The following is a 6687-nucleotide window of genomic DNA, read 5'->3' on the forward strand; positions in this document are numbered from 1 at the left end:
CCCAGAAGGGTGATTAATGATTAATACTTAAGAACAGCACACATAAGTAAGCTTTAATTCCCTTGTAATATAAGTTGTCTCTTTTTGAAGAGCACACACAGTTTCAGCCCTTGCTGGGCAAACACTAAAGGTGCTAAGAGGCATTAAGCCTAAGAAAATTTTCTCTCTGTCCATAATTGTTAATAATTTGATATTTCCATTTAATAATCAATCCCTGTAAATATATCCCAAACTATTTTCATAAACTTGCAAACGAACCCTGGATTTCATAGTGGTTGGGGGTGGTGTAAATTTGTAAATATTAATTTTAATAAATAATTTTATAAAAAATCAAAACCACCTCAGATTAATTTCTCACCTCCCCCTAATGGGAGGAACAGAGAAAAGCCCTCCATGACACTAAACAAAGCAATTCTAATTCAGTGACATTAACTAAAGTAACCCAAACATTAGTTTTTGACAACAAAAGAAACTAACACCTAACCCAACCTCCCATATTCCCAAGATCACAATAACTGCAACTTTCATCCTGGAGTCAAGGCCGTTGCATTGTCCTTGTTTGTCTGATCTTCTTGAATCGATCCTGTGTAAGGACGAACATATTTTGCTGGTATCCACCTACGACCTGACTCTGTGGAGACACAAGCATATCCTTTTCCCCATGTTATTAAAGGATAAGGACCTTTGACTTTACCTGATTCTGGGTCATGAATTAAAACTGGTGGCTTCTCCTGAAGCTCAAAAAGGCGATTGTTTCCAAAATGTCGCACTGCTGGCGGAGCATCATCCGTGCCTGTGCAATGCAAAGAGTTACAGACACAGAGTGCCTTTGGTCATCTTTCTTCAGGTGTCACTGAAATCCTGCCTCCCCCTTTTTGTTTTTGCAAAGGAGATTTCAAAGTCTGGTGAGATAGATCAATGATGGATTGCCCTGTAGGGGAGTGTGGGATCCCAGGAACATGTCGAATTCCCCATGCTGAAAGAAAGCTTTGTGAGAATTGAGCAATATAGGCAGGGCATTATCAGTTTTAACAGCTGGAGGCACTCCTGACATGGCAAAGGCCCTAAGAAAATGCTTTTTTGCATCCTTTGCTTTCTCTCCTTTGTGACAGGAGGCATAGAATGCTCCAGAAAAGGTATCAATGGAAGAATGTACATATTTAAATGATCCAAAATCAGGAACATGAGTCACATCTGATTGCCAAATTTCTAAGCTGTTTAGCCCATGAGGGTTAACACCTTCGCTACCTGTAGGCACAATGGTACGCTGGCAATCTGGGCAGGATGCAATGATATCTGCTGCCTGTTGAGCAGACAATTCAAATTGCCTTCTTAAGCCCTTTGCATTTTGATGGAAAAACATGTGACTGAGCTTGGCCTGAGCCATTCGATCAGGTAAAGTCAAAACTGGCACAGTTAGTAAGTCTGCTTGGTGATTCCCTTCTGCAAGAAATCCTGGGAGGTCAGTATCAGATCTGATGTGCACAATAAAAAGTGAAGGTTGTCTGTTATTTAAAAGAAAAATCAATTTCTGCAACAAATCAAAAGGATGAGGGTTGGAAACATCTTTAAGCGCAGCAGCTTCAGCATGCATAACAATCCCTGCCACATAGGCAGAATCAGTGACTAAATTGAAAGGCTTAGCATGATGTAATTGGAACACACGTGTTACTGTCATGGAGGGGATTTCTCTTATTCCTTCTCTGTTAGGGGGAGGTGAGAAATTAATTTGAGGTGGGTTTGATTTTTTATAAAATTATTTATTAAAATTAATATTTACAAATCTGTACCACCCCCAACCACTGTGTAATTAAGTTTGTTGTGCAAGTTTATGAAAACAGTTGGGATATATTTACAGGGATTGGATTATTAAATGGGAATATCAAATTATCAACAACTATAGACAGAGAGAAATTCCCTTAGGCTTAATGCCTCTTAACAACTCTACTGTCTGCCCAGCAAGGGCTGAAACTGTGTCTGCTCTTAAGACAGAGGTAACTTATTTTGCAGAGGAATTAAAGCTTGCTTAAATGTGTTGCCCTTAAGTATTAATCATTAATCACCCTCCCGGGATTGTGTCACAGCATGTGCCCAGTATTCGGGTCTTGGTGAAGCTGGAATCTGTCCTGGTTTGCAGGAGAATGATAAGTGTTCCCAGTCTCTGGGGTAAACAGGATTTGTCTGACCTTCTCTCCTGGTGTGAAATGGTCTCTGCCTCGGTGCTGCTGCTTCTGGATGCCGTGTGGGTCCAGGGATGATCAGCTGGCAGGATTTCCAGGTGCAGGAGAAGGATTTATCCATGCAACTTCTAGCACAGTCGCTTCACAGCTAGCAGGCTGTGTTTGTAGGTTGGCAGACAGGTCTGCTGGGCCTGGATCTTTCCAGACTTACAGGTCAGCTGGCAAGCAGTGTGCCGGGCTGCAGGGAGGCTTGAACTCTGTAGCTAAATGCAGGACAGCAAGCCAGTGTGTGCGGCTGCTCTAGGCTTAAGCAGGGGGCTCTCGGCTCCCCATATATGTATGAAGTGCAGGCGTGGAGGCGCTCTGTTTCTCAAAGGGTTCGCAGACAGGATAACTGTGCCTTGAGATCAATTCGAGAGGGCTGAGCCTCAGTAATGTTTGCAAGTGAGTAAGGGCCTGACTCTGTGTCTAGGCCATGCAAGCAAGTCTGTGCTGCTATGTGGATCAGAGAGCTGAGCTTGAACCTCTAAGTCTGAACCTCTGAATACTCTGACCACATGGTGCTCCTTTGCACCCCTCTTTACAGACTCTGAGCCGAGATTTGTGGCTCATTTGGCCATCTAAAGTGACCAATCAGGCTGGCAGTAAGCCCAAACCTTACCTTAATAGGCAGTAGATATTTGCCTGGACCCTCCCAATAGGGAATCACCTGGGCGGATCCCAGGGGTACACGGACTGGGTGTGTGTGTGTGTTACACAACCTGTTTACTGCCATAGGTCCTGGCAGAAAAACATGTCCAGGCATGTAAAGGCCCCTCCACTGCAGTTACTGCTGCTAGTTCCACTGTTTGAGGAGAACTTGGGTGTAGAGAAAAATCTGAATTCCAGCATTGCATATTGACATCCCACCAAACTATGGCTGACTTCTGTGATGTTCCTGACCTGTCTGTAAAAAAGGTAATTGCATCCAATGGTTGGAAGCTTCTCTTAGGTTTCTCTGCCAGAGCAAAAGATAAATGAAACAATTTGTGGGGTGGCAGGTGATTTGAAAACTGACCCACATACCCCTGGACTGCCACTTGAAATGGTAAAGAATTCTGCATCAGCCAGATAAAATAAGCATCTGTAAGCGGGGTGTAAATAACTGAAAATTGTCTGCCCGTTAGGGTGACTCCCCTGTTCCTGGCTTTCAGGATAGTATGAGCAAACATTTCTGGCTGGGAATAAATAGTTTTTGAAGACTGATGAGGTAAAAAGACCCACTCAAGAAGTAGCAATGGATCTTTCAGGCTCAGATCCCATTGAAAGATGAGACCCAAAGGTTTAACATCATCCCACAAAATGATCAGAAACAGTGGCAGGTCAGGGTCCCAACGATGAGCCTGTCGTGATTGTGTAGCTTCACAAATTCTTTTAAGGGCTTCCTTTGCTCCTGGAGTCAGAGAGCTGGGGGCAGACAAATGAATGTCACCTTTTAGGAGTTCAAATAGTGGGGTCAAATCAGAATTAGAAATACCCAGAAGAGGCCGTAGCCAATTTATAGAACCTAGTAGTTTTTGAACACCATGCAAATTGCTCACTTGAGTTTGCAGCTGAACCTTCTGAGGTATTATTGCTTGAGCTCTTATTCTCCATCCCAAGTATTGCCAAGGTTCAATTCTCTGTATCTTTTCTTTAGAGATACAAAGGCTTCTTCAATGGCTGCACAAACCTCTTGTACCTCCCTTTCCATGTCAAGTGGATCTTTGGCAGCAATAAGCAAATCATCCATGTAATGATACAGCAATACCTGAGGAAATTGCTCACGTACTGGAGACAATGCTTTAGCCACATACCACTGGCAAATTGTGGAGCAATTTTTCATCCCCTGTGGTAATACAGTCCATTGATAATGCTTCAGAGGTGCTCACATATTAACACTTGGGATGGAAAAGGCAAACCGAGGAGCATCTTCAGGGTGAAGAGGAATTGTTGTGAAGGGGTTTTGTCTGTGCTTGGGGTAAGATAAGAGGCTGAATTTAAAAGGGTTTTAAATAATTCAATAATATATACAAAAGGAATTCCCCCCCCCCCCCAAACTTATAGACAATTAACCTACACAAGTTCTTTGCATGCGGTTGTGAAATTACTTTACAGAATGTCTATTTACAGCAGGATTCAGGAATTTGGTAGAGGTTTGGAAAGGTTTTGGATAGAGAGTCTGGTGGCAGAAAAGTGCCACTGGTAAAGTCACTGAAATTCTTGGCTGCTCAAATCGAGATTGTTCAGTTACTCACTAGTTGGAGTCACAGTCTCTGTGGGCCCGAATATGTGTAGCAAAAGCCACGTGGTTGATCCTTGTGGACCTGAATAGTTCAGTTCAGGTATTGGGACATGCTGTCTGAGAAGGCTGCATGGGCTGCATGGGCACGATCGGGCTGGGAATGGCGAGCTGGAGTGGCGGCTGGCTGGGAGCGCCTTGGTCGATTGTTCCTCTGGATCGGTGCAAAACCTGCCAGATATCTGCTGGGAACTTAATTCAGCAGAGAGGAGGCAGTCCAGGAGATTTCTGGAGTGCATGGAGGACAGCTTCATGACCCAGCTGTTAAGTGAGCCTACTAGGGGTCAAGCTCAGCTTGACCTGCTGCTGTCCAACAGAGAAGGGCTGGTAGGAGATGTGATAGTGGGAGGCTGCCTGGGGTGTAGTGATCACGAGTTAGTGAAGTTTTCAATATACAGGGAGGTAGGGAGGCACTGCAACAAAACCTACACCTTGGACTTTTGGAGGGCAAACTTCAATTTGCTTAAGAAACTTATTTGCAAAGTCCCCTGGGCAGCAGTCCTTGAGAACAAAGGGGTCCAGGACCTACTTTAAAAAGGAGCTCTTGAAGGCACAGGAGCTGGCAGTTCCCATGTGCCGAAAGATGAGCCGGCAGGGAAGGCAACCAGCCTGGATGAGCAAACAGCTCCCGAAGGAAGTGGGGGAGAAAAAGAGGGTGTATCACCTCTGGAAGGAGGGGAAGGCTTCTCCTGATGTGTTTAAGGAGGTAGCCAGACTACGTAGGAGAAAAATTAGAGAGGCTAAGGCCCAGCTAGAACTTAGGCTGGCCACTTCCGTGACAGATAATAAAAAACACTTTTATAAATTTATCAATGCTAAAAGGAAGGGCAAGAAAAGCCTCCACTGCTTACTGGACCAGGAGGGGAACACTATAACTGATGACAAAGAAAAGGCTGAGGTCCTGAATGCCTTCTTCGCCTCAGTTTTCAACAGCAAGGAGGGAGGAGGAGGCAAGTGGCCTCTTGAACTGGGGGATGGGGTTGGGGAGCAGTGTGTTCCCCTGGTAATTCATGAAGAATTAGTTCAGGACCTGCTGAGCCACCTGGACACCCACAAGTCCATGGGACCAGAGGGGATCCATCCCAGGGTGCTGAGAGAGCTGGCAGCTGAGCTGGCCAAGCTGCTCTCCATCATTTTCCAGCAGTCCTGGCTCACCGGAGAGGTCCCAGGAGACTGGAAACTGCCAATGTGATCCCCATCCACAAGAAGGGTCAGATGGAGGAACCTGGGAACTACAGACCTGTCAGCCTGACCTCAGTGCCAGGGAAACTGATGGAGCAGGTTATCCTGGGGGCAATAACTGCGCACCTAAGGGATGGCAAAGGGCTCAGGTCCAGCCAGCATGGGTTCAGGAAGGGCAGATCCTGCCTTTCTAACCTGATCTCCTTCTGTGATCAGGTGACTGCTTGGTGGATGTGGGGAGGCCTGTGGATGTGGTCTATCTGGATTTCAGCAAGGCCTTTGACACTGTCCCCCACAGCACACTGCTGGCTAAGCTGTCAGCCCATGGCTTGGATGGCAACACTCTGTGCTGGGTTAGGAACTGGCTGGAGGGCCGGACCCAGAGAGTGGTGGTGAATGGTGCCACATCCAGCTGGCGGCCAGTCACTAGTGGTGTCCCTCAGGGATCTGTGCTGGGCCCCATCCTCTTTAACATCTTCACAGATGATCTGGATGAGGGCATCGAGTCAGTCATCAGCAAGTTTGCAGATGACACTAAGCTGGGGGCAGATGTGACTGAGTTGGAGGGCAGAAGGGCTCTGCAGCGGGACCTTGACCACCTGGACAGATGGGCAGAGTCCAAGGGGATGGCATTCAATAGCTCCAAGTGCAGGGTGCTGCACTTTGGTCACAATAACCCCATGCAGAGATACAGGCTGGGGTTGGAGTGGCTGGAGAGCAGCCAAACAGAGAGGGATCTGGGGGTACTGATTGATACCCGCCTGAACATGAGCCAGCAGTGTGCCCAGGTGGCCAAGAGAGCCAATGGCATCCTGGCCTGCATCAGGAATGGTGTGGTCATCAGGAGCAGGGAGGTCATTCTGCCCCTGTACTCTGCACTGGTTAGACCATACCTCGAGTCCTGTGTTCAGTTCTGGGCCCCCCAGTTTAGGAAGGACAGTGAGATGCTCGAGCATGTCCAGAGAAGGGCGACGAGGCTGGTGAGAGGCCTCGAGCACAAGCCCT

This window comes from Pogoniulus pusillus, chromosome 44 (genome assembly GCF_015220805.1).
Source record: "Pogoniulus pusillus isolate bPogPus1 chromosome 44, bPogPus1.pri, whole genome shotgun sequence".
NCBI classification, from domain to species: Eukaryota; Metazoa; Chordata; class Aves; order Piciformes; family Lybiidae; genus Pogoniulus; species Pogoniulus pusillus.